This window comes from Pseudophryne corroboree, chromosome 8, assembly GCF_028390025.1.
Source record: "Pseudophryne corroboree isolate aPseCor3 chromosome 8, aPseCor3.hap2, whole genome shotgun sequence".
In the NCBI taxonomy this organism is placed as follows: domain Eukaryota; kingdom Metazoa; phylum Chordata; class Amphibia; order Anura; family Myobatrachidae; genus Pseudophryne; species Pseudophryne corroboree.
In genome coordinates, this window is record NC_086451.1 from 386,406,286 (window position 1) to 386,424,354 (window position 18,069).

The 18,069-nt window shown below is 48.1% G+C and overlaps 1 protein-coding gene across 2 annotated transcripts in view; it reads right to left on the reverse strand.

Moving 5' to 3' along the window:
• AKT2 (AKT serine/threonine kinase 2) overlaps positions 1–18,069 on the reverse strand; it is a 125,645-nt gene that overhangs the window by 83,274 nt on the left and 24,302 nt on the right. The window contains exon 2 of one of the 2 annotated variants that reach the window (XM_063937670.1): positions 6,927–6,968. The exons of the other annotated variant lie outside the window; for it this stretch is intronic. The gene's annotated coding sequence lies outside the window, so the exon portion shown is untranslated. The remainder of the gene's footprint in view (positions 1–6,926; positions 6,969–18,069) is intronic. 2 annotated transcript variants of the gene reach the window in all.

Genomic DNA, 18,069 nt, shown 5'->3' on the forward strand with positions numbered 1-18,069 from the left:
TCGCTCCGCCTCCACCTCATTATCCTCCACATACCTGTCGACACAGCCGTACCGACACACAGCACACACACAGGGAATGCTCTGATAGAGGACAGGACCCCACAAAGCCCTTTGGGGAGACAGAGGGAGAGTATGCCAGCACACACCAGGGCGCTATATATCACAGGGATAGCACCTATAAAAAAGTGTTTTCCCTTATAGCTGCATATATATTGTATACTGCGCCTAAATTGTGCCCCCCCTCTCTTTTTAACCCTTTCTGTAGTGTATTAACTGCAGGGGAGAGCCAGGGAGCTTCCCTCCAACGGAGCTGTGAGGGAAAAATGGCGCCTGTGTGCTGAAGGAGATAGCTCCGCCCCTTTTTCGCGGACTTTTCTCCCGCATTTTTATGGATTCTGGCAGGGGTTAATGTACATCCATATAGCCCTGGGGGTTATATGTGATGTATTTTTGCCAGCCAAGGTGTTAATATTGCTGCTCAGGGCGCCCCCCCCCCAGCGCCCTGCACCCATCAGTGACCGCAGTGTGAGGTGTGCATGAGGAGCAATGGCGCACAGCTGCAGTGCTGTGCGCTACCTTGATGAAGACTGATGTCTTCTGCCGCCGATTTTCCGGACCTCTTCTTGCTTCTGGCTCTGTAAGGGGGCCGGCGGCGCGGCTCTGGGACCGGACTCAGAGGCTGGGCCTGTGTTCGATCCCTCTGGAGCTAATCGTGTCCAGTAGCCTAAGAAGCCCACGCTGGCTGCAAGCAGGCAGGTTCGCTTCTTCTCCCCTTAGTCCCTCGATGCAGTGAGCCTGTTGCCAGCAGGTCTCACTGAAAATAAAAAACCTAAAACTAACTTTTATCTAAGAAGCTCAGGAGAGCCCCCTAGATTGCACCCTGCTCGGTCGGGCACAAAAATCTAACTGAGGCTTGGAGGAGGGTCATAGGGGGAGGAGCCAGTGCACACCAGATAGTCCTAAAGCTTTCTTTAGATGTGCCCAGTCTCCTGCGGAGCCGCTATTCCCCATGGTCCTTACGGAGTTCCCAGCATCCACTAGGACGTCAGAGAAAGGAGGTTGAATATGCAGCACTCCCTTCACAAAAGTCTGTACTTCTGGGAGAGAAGATAATTCTTTCTGAAAGAAAATGGATAAGGCCGAAATCTGAACCTTAATGGAGCCTAATTTTAGGCCCAAATTCACTCCAGTTTGTAGGAAGTGAAGGAAACGGCCCAGATGGAATTCTTCCGGAGGAGCATTCCTGGCCTCACACCAAGAAACATACTTTCGCCATATACGGTGATAATGTTTAGCGGTCACATCCTTCCTAGCCTTTATCAGAGTAGGAATGACCTCATCCAGAATGCCCTTTTCCGCTAGGATCTGGCGTTCAACCGCCACGCCATCAAATGCAGCCGTGGTAAGTCTTCGAACAGACAGGGACCCTGTTGCAACAGGTCCTGCCTTAGAGGAAGAGGCCACGGATCTTCTGTGAGCATCTCCTGCAGATCCGGATACCAGGCCCTTCGCGGCCAATCTGGAACAATGAGAATTGTCTGTACTCCTCTTTTTCTTATTATTCTCAACACCTTTGGGATGAGAGGAAGAGGAGGAAACACATAAACCGACTGGAACACCCACGGTGTCACTAGGGCGTCCACAGCTACCGCCTGAGGGTCTCTTGACCTGGCGCAATACTTCTGCAGCTTTTTTTTGAGGCGGGATGCCATCATGTCTATCTGGGGCAGTCCCCACTGACTTGCAATCTGTGCGAAGACTTCCTGATGAAGTCCCCACTCTCCTGGATGCAGGTCATGGCTGCTGAGGAAGTCTGCTTCCCAGTTGTCCACTCCCGGAATGAACACTGCTGACAGTGCGATTACATGATTTTCCGCCCAGCGAAGAATCCTGGTGGCTTCCTCCATTGCCACTCTGCTCCTTGTGCCGCCTTGGCGGTTTACATGAGCCACTGCGGTGATGTTGTCTGACTGAATCAGAACTGGTAGGTCGCGAAGTAAGGTCTCCGCTTGACGAAGGGCATTGTATAAGGCCCTCAGCTCCAGGACGTTGATGTGAAAACAAGTCTCTTGACTTGTCCAAAGTCCTTGGAAGTTTCTTCCCTGTGTGACTGCTCCCCAACCTCGGAGGCTCGCGTCCGTGGTCACCAGAACCCAGTCCTGAATGCCGAACCTGCGGCCCTCTAGAAGGTGAGCACTCTGTAGCCACCACAGGAGAGATACCCTGGCCCTGGGGGACAGGGCGATCAACTGATGAATCTGTAGATGTGACCCGGACCACTTGTCCAGTAGGTCCCATTGGAAGGTCCTCGCATGGAACCTGCCGAAGGGAATGGCCTCGTACGATGCCACCATCTTTCCCAGGACTCGAGTGCAGTGATGCACTGACACCTGTTTTGGCTTCAATAGGTTCCTGACCAGGGTCATGAGTTCCTGAGCCTTTTCTATTGGAAGATAAACCCTTTTCTGGTCCGTATCCAGAATCATGCCCAAGAAGGTCAGACGAGTCGTAGGAACCAACTGCGACTTCGAGATATTGAGAATCCAGCCGTGTAGCTGTAACACTTTCAGTGAAAGTGACAAGCTGCTCAGGAACTGCTCTCTTGATCTCGCTTTTATAAGGAGATCGTGCAAGTACGGGATAATTGTGACACCCTGCATGCGCAGGAGCACCATCATATCCGCCATTACCTTGGTGAAAATCCTCGGGGCCGTGGAAAGCCCAAACGGCAACGTCTGAAATTGGTAATGACAATCCTGTACCGTAAATCTCAGGTACGCCTGATGAGGTGGATATATGGGAACATGAAGGTATGCATCCTTTATGTCCAGGGATACCATAAAATCCCCCCCTTCCAGGCTGGCGATGACCGCTCTGAGCGATTCCATTTTGAACTTGAACCTTTTCAAGTATAGGTTCAGGGATTTTAAATTTAAAATGGGTCTGACCGAACCGTCCGGTTTCGGGACTACAAACAGGGTTGAGTAATATCCCCTCCCTTGTTGAAGTAGGGGAACCTTGACCACCACCTGTTGAAGATACAATTTGTGAATTGCATTTAACACTAACTCCCTTTCTGGGGGAGAAGCCGGCAGGGCCGATTTGAAAAACCGGCAAGGAGGCACCTCTTCGAATTCCAGCTTGTAACCCTGAGAAACAATTTCTATTGCCCAGGGATCCACCTGTGAGTGAACCCAGATGTGGCTGAAAAGTCGAAGACGTGCCCCCACTGGGGCGGACTCACTTAGCGGAGCCCCAGCGTCATGCGGTGGATTTTGTAGAGGCCGGGGAGGACTTCTGTTCCTGGGAACTAGCTGTGTTGTGCAGCTTTTTCCCTCTGCCCTTACCTCTAGCAAGAAAAGACGCACCTCGTACTTTCTTGTTTCTCTGTGACCGAAAGGACTGCATTTGATAATGTGGTGCTTTCTTAGGCTGTGAGGGAATATAAGGCAAAAAATTGGATTTACCAGCTGTAGATGTGGAGACCAGGTCCGAGAGACCTTCTCCAAACAATTCCTCACCCTTGTAAGGTAAAACCTCCATATGCCTTTTTGAGTCGGCATCACCTGTCCATTGCCGGGTCCATGGGACTCGTCTAGCAGAAATCGACATAGCGTTGACTCTAGAACCCAGTAAACCAATGTCTCTTTGAGCATCTCTCATATATGACAGCATCTTTTATATGTCCTAGGGTCAATAAGATGGTATCCTTATCCAGGGTCTCAATCTCCGCTGATAAGGTATCTGACCACGCTGCTACAGCGCTACAAACCCAAGCCGACGCAATAGCCGGTCTGAGTAAAGTACCAGAATGTGTGTAAATGGACTTCAAAATAACCTCCTGCTTGCGATCAGCAGGATCCCTTAGGGTAGCCGTATCTTGGGATTGCAGCGCTACCTTTTTGGATAAGCGTGTCAATGCTTTGTCCACCATAGGGGAGAATTCCCTCCGTATCCTGTCCTTTGCCGGGAAAGGATACGCCATAAGAAATCCTTTTGGGAATCTGCAGTTTTTTGTCTGGAGATTCCCACGCTTTTTCACACAACTCGTTCAGCTCATGAGAAGGGGGAAAGGTTACCTCAGGTTTCTTTCCCTTATACATGTGTTCCCTCGTGTCAGGGACAGGGGGTTCCTCTGCGATATGCAAAACATCTTTTATTGCAGTAATCATATATCGAATACATTTAGCCAATTTTGGCTGTAACTTTGCATCATCGTAGTCGACACTGGAGTCAGAATCCGTGTCGGTATCAGTGTCTACTATTTGGGATAGTGGGCGCTTTTGAGACCCCGAAGGTCCCTGCGACATAGGGACAGACATGGGTTGACTCCCTGGCTGTTCCCTAGCCTCAGCTTTGTCTAATCTTTTGTGCAATAAATTCACATTAGCACTTAAAACATTCCACATATCCATCCAGTCAGGTGTCGGCGTTGTCGACGGAGACACCACATTCATTTGCTCCACCTCCTCCCTAGGACAGCCTTCTACCTCAGACACGTCGACACACGCGTACCTACACACCACACACACAGGGAATCCTCTTATCTGAAGACAGTTCCCCCACAAGGCCCTCTGGAGAGACAGAGAGAGAGTATGCCAGCACACACCCAGCGCTAATGACCCAGGAAAAAACACACAATATGTTTACCCAGATAGCGCTGTAATCTGTATATTGCGCCAATTATGTGCCCCCCCCCCCCCCCCCTTCTTTAAAACCCTCTTTCACCGTGGATAAGCAGGGGAGAGTCCGGGGAGCTTCCTCTCAGCACTGTGCTGTGGAGAAAATGGCGCTGGTGAGTGCTTAGGAAGAATCCCCGCCCCCTCGGCGGCAGGCTTCTATCCCGCTCAAATATCGAAAAACCTGGCTGGGGCTCTTTATATATACAGTGCCCAGCTGTATATATACACATTTGCCAGAAAAAGAGGTTTATATGCTGCCCAGAGCGCCCCCCCTGCGCCCTGCACCCTTACAGTGACTGCCGTTTGTGTGTGCTGTGTGGGAGCAATGGCGCACAGCTTTACTGCTGTGCGTTACCTCAGTGAAGATCTGAAGTCTTCTGCCACCTCTGAAGTCTTCTTTCTTCTCATACTCACCCGGCTTCTATCTTCCGGCTTTGCGAGGAGGACGGCGGCGCGGCTCTGGGACGGATGGCGAGGGTGAGACCTGCGTACTGATCCCTCTGGAGCTAATGGTGTCCAGTAGCCTAAGAAACAGAGCCTAACATTAAAGCAGGTCTGTTTCTCTCCCCTCAGTCCCTCGATGCAGGGAGTCTGTTGCCAGCAGGCTCCCTGAAAATAAAAAAAACCTAACAAATATACTTTCTTTCAGGAAACTCAGGAGAGCTCCCTGTAATGCACCCAGTCTCCTCTGGGCACAGTAGTAAACTGAGGTGTGGAGGAGGGGCATAGAGGGAGGAGCCAGTGCACACCCATACCTAAAGTTCTTTCTTAAAGTGCCCATGTCTCCTGCGGAGCCCGTCTATCCCCATGGTCCTTACGGAGTCCCCAGCATCCTCTAGGACGTAAGAAAAAAACACCTTACAAAACATGGCTATCAAAATGAGCAATTTTACCAAGCACCAACCCTTAGACATAATTTAATATCATACAGATGTGTCCTCACACACTCTTGCCGCAGTCACACCAAACAGTCCTTCTCGATGCGCCAGGTCCTATGTGACTTAGCTTACACCAAGAGTTTTTTCCGCTCAGATGTGCATCTTAGCCGTGACAAAACTGCACCAATAAAACTTAGATGAGAAACCCTTGTACATCTGGGTGCAAATGAGTCAGAATCTGTATAGGAAGTGCTACGATGCAGCACAGTTCTGTTGTGCTTCATCTGCGACTCTGTCCTTATTTAAAATACATTTCTGTAAAATTAAAGTTGCAGCCCAGCGTCTCTGGTACAGATTGAGTGATGTTTCGCTGTGACTGCAGTGTGAATACAATGCAAATGAAATAAAAAGCCGCTGCACTACACCGCTCGGTGCCGCATGGCATATTAAGGCTACATATGAAGGCGCACATCTGTATGTGAAATAATAACTGTGCTCCTCAATGCAATGGCTTATATTAGTACAGAAGCAGGCTTAAGTAGCCTGTGACTTTCCACATTTTATAAATGTCCTTGCAGCAGCGAGAAGGCATTCCTTTATCTTTAACGTTCAGCAAAATGTTTATGCCCTATGCCGGATTAACATCTGAATTCTGTGAATGAACCAGAAACCACACCTCCTATGCAAAATGGTTGATTCTATTTCGGAGTGGGAGAAGGGACCTTCTGACGTATCTAGGGGAGGAGACACGTCACCAGGGGGAGGAGCTACGGGCGAACAGGGTACCCGAAAAGTACCCTCGCGGGCTCGCTTCGCTCGCCACGCTTCGGGCTCGGTGGCTCGCTCCGCTTCGCTCCGCTTCGCTCGCCACCTGATTACTAAAGGTAATAGTTGGTGGCGTGGATAGTAGAGCAACTGTCCCGCTGGCCTAGCTCCTCCCCCTTGTGTCGTAACTCCTCCCCCTTACGGAAAAGGTCCCTTAGCCCACTTGATTCTAGCATCTACCTATGCAAAATACTGCAGGGCGGAAAAAAAAAAAAAGCAGAAGAGATACTCAACCACCACAACAGACAACATGACAGCATATGTAACCTAGTAATCTGTGAGCAGATCACCATGCTTGTTCAATGAATGCTCCTCTGCTGGGGGCACTACCGTGATTATAACATGTCCTGATCGGCATCAGGATGGAAACACAGCAGATTGCATTGTTTGCTTTGTGTGCTGCATAAATAATACGCCAATTCTTATCTCTCTGGAAACTGCTATCAGCAAAGAGACAAAATCAAGAGAGTAAAAACAACAGAGCAGGTCAAGCAGCCAGCACAGGAGGCTGTGCAGAACAAACACTAAGTCAGAGGCTTACCTGACGCCGCTTAGCTCTCTCCAGGAGACATCACGGAGGAGACTGGATGGATCAAAATGGAGAGACAGATAGGTCACTAGGGAGGAGTTTAATGATTTTGTTTAAAAATAAAAAAAAAGTGCAACCAAGCAGGTATCAGTAATCTAATAGGGGACTACTGCGGCATCACTTAATGTGTACCGGGCACCCATACAAGTGCCATATCAATTCACACGTTTCATCGCTAAGGCAAAATGTTTGCTTACCCATACAAAATGTATAGCTGTAGGGCACTTTGTCCATTTAACTACTGCATGTGACAAGTACAGTATGCATCCAACTAGTCTATATGCAGTGTGATCTGACGTCATTCAAGAACTGCATTTCTCATTGATCACCATAGCCAGATTAAGGATGGGGGACAAGGCATACTGTACCCCAGTCAGAGCACAGACATCACTAGCTTTCCCTCTTAAGCAGCAGCAGAACAGGCAGCCAGAATGCAAGCAGGACAGGCAGTGACACAGGAGTATCAGATTTCATGAGCTACTGACAGTGCTTTCTGACCAGAGGAGAGATAGGAGGGGGAGAGAGCTGTAATACCCCTTTCACATCACACAAATAATGTGAAAGCACTTTGGCCGAATTAGTGGGTCGCCTGACCCGGTAATTCAACCCGGTAAAAAAGAAGGGTTATTACCGGGTTGAATACCGGGTCAGGCGCAGTGTGAATGGGAGCCGTTTCGATGCGACACGGCTCCCATTCACAGCATAGGGAGAGGCGGCGCAGGAGATGAGCTTATCTCCCAGCGCCGCCACCCCCCCCCCCCCCTCCGCTGCTATGGCAACCGATATATTGCCGGGTTGGAAAGCCACCAAAGCAGAGCAAATGCCGGATCCCACCCGGTAAGGACACGTTTCTCTTACCGGGTGGGATCCGGCATTTGCGATCTGAAAGCGGTATTAGTGACACAAGAATCCCAACTTCTTTTCCTCCCTATCTGGGTGTCTAGGTCCTGTGTAACCTGTTATCGAATGGGGATCTAGAGAAACACACACACACACAGAGTCCGCTCCAAGTCTGTAAGTAGTACAGAGGCTGCTGCTATTCTTGCAATGGACAAGATAAATTATAAATTTTATTTTTATATATGTGTTTTAAAGTTAAGTTGTCTTTGTTCCACTACGAGAAATTTTTTCTAAAATAGTTGTCTCTCAATTAAGTGGCGCTCTAAACACTCCTCAGGCATTAGTAAACTATCAGTTTAAATCTAATATAAACAATTAGTTTAAATTGAATCTACACAATCCATACCTCCCGACATGACCCACTGCACGAGGGACAAATGCTCTCTAGCTGGACCTCCCTCTTAATTTATGATTGCAATCATATATGTTGAAATACCTTTCTTATCAATTAAATAGTTCAACACAGGTGACACCAATAACATACTAAAAGGGAAGTCCAGGTAGAGAGCATCCTGTCCCTCCTGGAATGGATTATGTTGGGAGGTATGCATAATCTTCCACTGGGCCCCCCTGTTTTATGTGCCCCGGGCACCCCCAAGGCTTAATCCGGCCCTGTTGATCACCTATTAAACGAAGACATGTCATAAGTATATATAATAGCACATTTTTAAAGGACCAGTGGGCCATTCCATGAAAAGGAGTAGAAATGTCCCATATGCGACACTGTAAAAAAAAAAAAAACAATTAAAAAATCTCTAGCTGTGTATCTTACGTTTTCAACATAGGTTGACATGCTGAATTATAAAACTCTTATGGGTTTTCATAAAAAAATAACATTGGGCATTATTCAGTTTTATTAGCAAACCAAAAGAAGCTAGCAATTGGGTAAAACCATGTGCACTGCAGGTGGGGAAGATGTAACATGTGCAGAGAGAGTTAAGGTGGGTACACACTAATAGATATCTGAAGAGATATATCTATGGACAGATCGGGCAGTGTGTTGAGCAAACACACTGCCCGATCCGTCGGGGACTGACGTTGTGAACTGGGCGGGCGTGTACACACGCCCGCACAGTTCAGTTGTCAATCACCGCCGGCCGCCGCAGCATGTGTACGGGCGGGCGGCCGACCACCCCGTACACACACAGCGACGCGCCAATGGCCGTACAGACGTATAGGCCGTACACACCGGCCGACGGTCCCGCGATATATCGGCCAGTGTGTACGGGCCTTTAGATTTGGGTGGGGTGTGTTCAAACTGAAATCTAAATTGCAGTGTAGAAATAAAACAGCCAGTATTTACCCTGCACAATATAATCCACCTAAATCTAACTCTCTCTGCACATGTTATATCTGCCCCACCTGAAGTGCAACATGGTTTTGACCAATTGCTTACTTTTTTGGTTTGCTAACAGACCTGAATAACCCCCACAGGTTCTTAATTTGGAGTTGAGTAGAAGTTGTGATACTGTGTAGGGTATAACGAAGAATTTTTTTTCTACCTAAAAAACATAAAGCCTAGTTAGGCACTCTGATATAACATCCATCCTATTTTAAACTCCCTTGGGAAAGTTTTAACAAAAAAAATAAAAAAAAATACGGACTACGAGAAATAGATTTACCGGTGAGTAAAATCTTATTTTCTCTGACGTCCTAGTGGATGCTGGGAACTCCGTAAGGACCATGGGGATTATACCAAAGCTCCCAAAATGGGCGGGAGAGTGCGGATGACTCTGCAGCACCGAATGAGAGAACTCATGGTCCTCCTCAGCCAGGGTATCAAATTTGTAGAATTTAGCAAACGTGTTTGCCCCTGACCAAGTTGCAGCTCGGCGAAGTTGTAAAGCCGAGACCCCTCGGGCAGCCGCCCAAGATGAGCCCACCTTCCTTGTGGAATGGGCTTTTACCGATTTAGGATGCGGCAGTCCAGCCGCAGAATGCGCCAGCTGAATTGTGCTACAAATCCAGCGAGCAATAGTCTGCTTAGAAGCAGGAGCACCTATTTTGTTGGGTGCATACAGGATAAAAAGCGAGTCAGTTTTTCTGACTCCAGCCGTCCTGGAAACATAAATTTTCAAGGTCCTGACTACGTCCAGTAACTTGGCATCTTCCAAGTCCCTAGTAGCCGCAGGCACTACAATAGGTTGGTTCAAGTGAAAAGCTGATACCACCTTAGGGAGAAACTGGGGACGAGTCCTCAGTTCTGCCCTATCCATATGGAAAATCAGATAAGGGCTTTTACATGACAAAGCCGCCAATTCTGACACCCGCCTGGCCGAAGCCAAGGCCAATAACATGACCACTTTCCACGTGAGATATTTCAGATCCACAGTTTTAAGTGGCTCAAACCAATGTGATTTCAGGAAACTCAACACCACATTGAGATCCCAAGGTGCCACAGGAGGCACAAAAGGGGCTGAATATGAAGCACTCCCTTTACAAAAGTCTGAACTTCAGGCAGTGAAGCCAGTTCTTTCTGGAAGAAAATCGACAGAGCCGAAATCTGGACCTTAATGGAACCCAATTTTAGGCCCATAGTCACTCCCGACTGTAGGAAGTGCAGAAAACAACCCAGATGAAATTCCTCTGTAGGAGCCTTCCTGGCCTCACACCACGCAACCTATTTTCGCCAATACGGTGATAATGGTTTGCGGTTACTTCTTTCCTGGCTTTTATCAGCGTAGGAATGACTTCCTCCGGAATGCCCTTTTCCTTTAGGATCCGGAATTCAACCGCCATGCCGGCAAACGCAGCCGCGGTAAGTCTTGGAACAGACAGGGCCCCTGCTGTAGCAGATCCTGTCTGAGCGGTAGAGGCCATGGGTCCTCTGATATCATTTCTTGAAGTTCTGGGTACCAAGCTCTTCTTGGCTAATCCGGAACCACGAGTATCGTTCTTACTCCTCGCCTTCTTATTATTCTCAGTACCTTTGGTATGAGAGGCAGAGGAGAGAACACATAAACCGACTGGTACACCCACGGTGTCACTAGAGCGTCCACAGCTATCGCCTGAGGGTCCCTTGACCTGGCGCAATATCTAGTTTTTTGTTTAGGCGGGACGCCATCATGTCCACCTGTGGCCTTTCCCAACGGTTTACCAACAGTTGGAAGACTTCTGGATGAAGTCCCCACTCTCCCGGGTGTAGGTCGTGTCTGCTGAGGAAGTCTGCTTCCCAGTTGTCCACTCCCGGAATGAACACTGCTGACAGTGCTAAGACGTGATTTTCCGCCCATCGGAGAATCCTTGTGGCTTCTGCCATCGCCATCCTGCCTCTTGTGCCGCCCTGTCGGTTTACATGGGCGACTGCCGTGATGTTGTCCGATTGGATCAGTACCGGCTGGTTTTGAAGCAGAGGCCTTTCCAGACTTAGGGCATTGTAAATGGCCCTCAGTTCCAGAATATTTATGTGTAGGGACGACTCCTGACTTGACCAAAGTCCTTGGAAATTTCTTCCCTGTGTGACTGCCCCCCAGCCTCGAAGGCTGGCATCCGTGGTTACCAGGACCCAGTCCTGTATGCCGAATCTGCGGCCCTCTTGAAGATGAGCACTCTGCAGCCACCACAGTAGAGATACCCTGGTCCTTGGAGACAGGGTTATCAGCCGATGCATCTGAAGATACGATCCCGACCACTTGTCCAAGAGGTCCCACTGAAAGGTTCTTGCATGGAACCTGCCGAATGGAATTTTGCTTCGTAAGAAGCTACCATTTTTCCCAGGACTCGTGTGCAGTGATGCACCGATACCTGTTTTGGTTTCAGGAGGTCTCTGACTAGAGATGACAGCTCCTTGGCTTTCTCCTGCGGGAGAAACACTTTTTTTTTCTGTTCTGTGTCCAGAACCATCCCCAGGAACAGTAAGCGTGTGGTAGGAACCAGCTGTGACTTTGGAATGTATAGCATCCATCCGTGCTGTTGTAGCACTTCCCGAGATAGTGCTACTCTGACCAACAACTGCTCCTTGGACCTCGCCTTTATAAGGAGATCGTCCAAGTACGGGATAATTAAAACTCCCTTTTTTCGAAGGAGTATCATCATTTCTGCCATTACCTTGGTAAAGACCCTCGGTGCCGTGGACAGTCCAAACGGCAGTGTTTGGAATTGGTAATGGCAATCCTGTACCACAAATCTGAGGTACTCCTGTCCAGGGATACCATGTAATCCCCCTCCTCCAGGCTTGCAATAACCGCCCTGAGCGATTCCATCTTGAACTTGAATTTTTTTATGTATGTGTTCAAGGATTTCAAATTTAAAATGGGTCTCACCGAACCGTCCGGTTTCGGTACCACAAACAGTGTGGAATAGTAACCCGTCCTTGTTGGGCACCTTGACTATCACCTGCTGGGAATACAGCTTGTTAATTGCCTCTAGCACAGCCTCCCTGCCTGAGGGAGTTGTCGGCAAGGCAGATTTGAGGAAACGGCGGGGGGGAGACGCCTCGAATTCCAGCTTGTACCCCTGAGATACTACTTGAAGGATCCAGGGATCCACCTGTGAGCAAGCCCACTGATCGCTGAAATTTTTGAGGCGGCCCCCCACCGTACCTGGCTACGCCTGTGGAGCCCTCGCGTCATGCGGTGGACTCAGAGAAAGCGGGGGAAGAATTTTGATTCTGGGAACTGGCTGACTGGTGCAGCTTTTTCCCTCTTCCCTCGTCTCTGTGCAGAAAGGAAGCGCCTTTGACTCGCTTGCTTTTCTGAAGCCGAAAGGACTGTACCTGATAATACAGTGCTTTCTTAGGCTGTGAGGAAACCGGAGGTAAAAAAATTTCTTCCCAGCTGTTGCTGTGGATACGAGGTCCCAGAGACCATCTCCAAACAATTCCTCACCCTTATAAGGCTCTATGTGCCTTTTAAAGTCAACATCACCTGTCCACTGCCGGGTCTCTAATACCCTCCTGGCAGAATGGACCTTGCATTAATTCTGGACGCCAGCCGGCAAATATCCCTCTGTGCATCCCTCATATATAAGACTACATCTTTAATATGCTCTATGTTAGCACCATATTCTCCCTGTCTAGGGTATTAATATTATCTGACAGGGTATCAGACCCTGCTGCAGCAGCACTATGCATGCTGAGGCAATTGCAGGTCTCAGTATAATACCTGAGTGTGTATATACAGACTTCAGGATAGCCTCCTGCTTTTTATCAGCAGGCTCCTTCAAAGTGGCCGTATCCTAAGACGGCAGTGCCACCTTTTATGACAAACGTGTGAGCGCCTTATCCACCCTAGGGGATATCTCCCAACGTGACCTATCCTCTGGTGGGAAAGGGTACGCCAGCAGTAATTTTTTTCAAATTACCAGTTTCTTATCGGGGGAACCCACGCTTCTTCACACACTTCATTCACTCATCTGATGGGGGAACAAAACACCGGCTGCTTTTTCTCCCCAAACATAAACCCCCTTTTATGTGGTACTTGGGTTAATGTCAGAAATGTGTAACACAATTTTTATTGCCGAGATCATGCAACGGATGTTCCTAGTGGATTGTGTATATGTCTCAACCTCGTCGACACTGGAGTCAGACTCCGTGTCGACATCTGTGTCTGCCATCTGAGGTAACGGGCGTTTTTTGAGCCCCTGATGGCCTTTGAGACGCCTGGACAGGCGCGGGCTGAGAAGCCGGCTGTCCCACAGCTGTTACGTCATCCAGCCTTTTATGTAAGGAGTTGACACTGTCGGTTAATACCTTCCACCTATCCATCCACTCTGGTGTCGGCCCCACAGGGGGCGACATCCCATTTATCGGCATCTGCTCCGCCTCCACATAAGCCTCCTCATCAAACATGTCGACACAGCCGTACCGACACACCGCACACACACAGGGAATGCTCTGACTGAGGACAGGACCCCACACAGCCCTTTGGGGAGACAGAGAGAGAGTATGCCAGCACACACCAGAGCGCTATATAATGTAGGGATAAACACTATCACTGAGTGAATTTTCCCCAATAGCTGCTTGTATAAACAATATTGCGCCTAAATTTAGTGCCCCCCCCTCTCTTTTTAACCCTTTGAGCCTGAAAACTACAGGGGAGAGCCTGGGGAGCTGTCTTCCAGCTACACTGTGAAGAGAAAATGGCGCCAGTGTGCTGAGGGAGATGGCTCCGCCCCTTTTTCGGCTGACTTTTCTCCCGCTTTTTTATGGATTCTGGCAGGGGTAATTACCACATATATAGCCTCTGGGGCTATATATTGTGATTATTTTGCCAGCCAAGGTGTTTTTATTGCTGCTCAGGGAGCCCCCCCCCCAGCGCCCTGCACCCTCAGTGACCGGAGTGTGAGGTGTGTATGAGGAGCAATGGCGCACAGCTGCAGTGCTGTGCGCTACCTTGGTGAAAACTGAAGTCTTCTGCCGCCGATTTTCCGGACCATCTTCATGCTTCTGGCTCTGTAAGGGGGACGGCGGCGCGGCTCCGGGAACGAACACCAAGGACGGGTCCTGCGGTCGATCCCTCTGGAGCTAATGGTGTCCAGTAGCCTAAGAAGCCCAAGCTAGCTGCAAGCAGGTAGGTTCGCTTCTTCTCCCCTTAGTCCCTCGTTGCAGTGAGCCTGTTGCCAGCAGGTCTCACTGTAAAATAAAAAACCTAACATATACTTTCTTTCTAGGAGCTCAGGAGAGCCCTAGTGTGCATCCAGCTCGGCCGGGCACAGAAATCTAACTGGGGTCTGGAGGAGGGGCATAGAGGGAGGAGCCAGTGCACACCAGATAGTACCTAATCTTTCTTTTAGAGTGCCCAGTCTCCTGCGGAGCCCGTCTATTCCCCATGGTCCTTACGGAGTTCCCAGCATCCACTAGGACGTCAGAGAAATATTATTTTAAATTGTTACAAAATGTCCCGTACGTGACAGTGGAATGGCCCCAATACCCTTGAAATATACGATATAAAAAAATAATTAAAATGAGAGAAAACAAAAATGTATTATGTAACAGAGTACAGTGTAGGAGGAATAAATGTATGCAACACACACACACACACACACACACACACACACACACACACACACACACACACACACACACACACTAATATTCACTGCTTGGGGAACTTAGGGGGTGGTTCAATTGTTTTCCCACTGCGGACACCACTAGGAGGTGCAAAATGGAACAATTAAATCGTTGCTCTGTTTAGATGCCCGTTAGAAGCAGGCATCTAAATGTGTGTAGAGTCTGTGGTTTAGTTTTAGGGAATAGACAATTAAGATACATATATTTGATGCAAAGATTTGTCCAATTAAGTTTTCTTACCAAGGACCATAAAGACGATAAACAAGAGTTTGCTGCAAAAGGAAGAAAGAAGCATGGGAAAGGGTAATGTACTGTCAGGCTGGGTACACAGTGGGGCAGATGTATTAACATGGAAAAGGCATAAGGAAGTGATAAACCAGTGATATGTTCAAGGTGATAAATGCACCAGCCAATCAGCTCATAACTGTTAATTTACATATTGGAGCTGATTGGCTGGTTCGTTTATCACCTTGCACATATCACTGGTTTATCACTTCCTTATGCCTTCTCCAGGTTCATACATCTGCCCCACTATGTGGTATGACATTCATACAGCTGACAAATGACATATTGCATCTGTCCGTGTGTACAGACGATATGAACATCATCATTCACAGACATATCAGGTCGGCCCTGCAGCACAGCCAATGTAACACACAGATATACCAGTGCATCTGCCTTTGTGCATGGCTTACCTGCGGACCATGCGACAGGTCAGCCGCAGAATACATTGAATATGACTTCATAAGTGGGAGGGCATATTCTAATGATTCTGCTGACAGACATATCGGGCGGACTATTGGTAAATGCGTATGCACAAGTTGGTATTTGCATAAATCTGGCCAATCGTCTGTGGATCGGCCGGAAAGCTGATATGTACCTAGCTTAAGCATGAGTACATTGCAATGTACTGCATTCAGATGGGAGAGGAGTGCAGTTTAAGCAGGGTTCATTAATAACGATGGACGTTTTCTCTAAATTCACTTCATAGCTGGACAGACCCCGATTCCAAATATCTTTGACCTGTCCATTGACTATTATGATTTTCGTTTAAATCAGGTAATGCACCACAAGAGGATGTCTAAAGTCAGTCCAAATCTTAATAATCTGATGTGTCTAGTACCAAAACAATGAGATATGCAAAAATGAAAAACAGAGAGGATCAGAAGAAACTGAAAATCAGATTGAATACCAACCACATTGGTCCACTTACATCTGAACACACTGGTATACCTACAGGTGGCCATACACCTTAAGATTCCCTTCCCAACCATCAAACTAGTTGGCTGGTTGACACAAATCTGGTACTCTATGGGAGCAAATGAAAATCGACAATTTGATCCCAAACACTGGAAAACAGACAAAAATGGACGTTCAGACAAATCAGTTAAATCCATTATTAGAATTCATGGTCAATATGGTCACAGCAGAACTACACTTTCCCACCACACCTCTCGGAAGGTCTCATGTAGGAGCACTCCAAGATCTGTGAAACTCAAGTATTACAGATCTAAATGAACATGTAACCAGGTAAATGGGGAACTGTGTGTCAATCCCTTAAAATTGTTTCACCACCTAATACAACATATATATTGGGGTGTCCGTCCTCTAGCTGGATCCCCAGTAACTGCAACATACAGCTTTTCCAAGACCTCTCTGCTCCTTTTACAGTCCTTTCTGAAAACTGAAGGGGAAATGTTTCGGCCAAGAGGTAGCGGCTTTTGAGTGGCCCTCAGTCTGCTTCCATCGCCTTTTATTAACGTTCTTTAGCTAAATTGCTTTGCTGTCAATGCAGTGGTTCTCAAACTCGTCCTTGGGAACTCACAAAGTTCACATTTTCCATGTCACCTAGCTGAGCAAAGGTGTATGAACAACTGTCACATTTCAAAGATCCACAGGTGACCTTGCAACCATGAACTGTGTGGGATCCCGAGGACAGAGCTTGAGAACCTCTGTGTGGTAAGTGCAACGGAATATGTTCTGTTATATATAACTACAGGAAAAGGTGTCTTACAGTATGCCCCTTTCAGACATAAGCCATCATCTCCAAGGGTCAACTGTAAGCCGGTAAACCTGGGTCACTGAAATAACACGGGTCATCGCCCATGTGTGAACAGGGGGAAAGTACAGAAAACCCCAGCTTCAAACCGTGCTCAGTGTCCCGGGTCCAAAACCCGGGTAAAAATAGGATTTCCTTCTCTCGTAGTCCGTAGAGAATGCTAGGGTCCACATTAGTACCATGGGGTATAGACGGGTCCACCAGGAGCCATTGGCACTTTAAGAGTTTGAGAGTGTGGGCTGGCTCCTCCCTCTATGCCCCTCTTACCAGACTCAGTCTAGAAACTGTGCCCGAGGAGACGGACAACTTCGAGAGAAGGATTTTACACAGATAGTGGCGAGATTCACACCAGCTCACACATACAAGCTAACTAGCTTGAAACTCAGCACCGCTGAAACATTACTTACCAAGTAACAATGCAGTACTCAACTAAAACGCAGTTGAACTGAACCAAATAACGATAGCAGGAAAACGAAGCGCTGGGCGGGCACCCAGCATCCTCTACGGACTACGAAAAAAAGGATTTACCGGCAGGTAACCAAAATCCTATTTTCTCTTACGTCCTAGAGGATGCAGAGGCTCCTGCAGAACTGATTGACCAAACTTCAGGTCCTCAGAGGCCAAAGTATCGAAGTTGTAATACTTTGCAAACGTGTTCGACCCAGACCAAGTTGCTGCTCGGCAAAGTTGTAATGCCGAGACACTCCGGGCAGCCGCCCAGAAAGACCCCACCTTACGAGTAGAGTGGGCCTTAACAGACGCAGGACACAGCAATCCTGCCGTAGAATACGCATACTGGATTGTGAACCTGATCCAGCGAGAGATCGTCTGCTTAGAAGCAGGACACCCAATTTTCTTGGGATCATACAGGACAAATAGAGAGTCCGATTTTCTGTGACGAGCAGTCCTCCTCACAGATTTTCAGAGCCCTTACAACATCTAGGGACTTTGATGAAATTGAGGAGTCAGTCGCAACTGGCACAATAAGTTGGTTGATATGAAATGCCAACACAACCTTCGGAAGAAACTGCTGACGTGTACGGAGCTCAGCTCTGTCTTCGTGGAAGATCAAGTATGGGCTTTTACATGACAAAGCCTCCCAACTCCGACACACGTCTAGCAGAAGC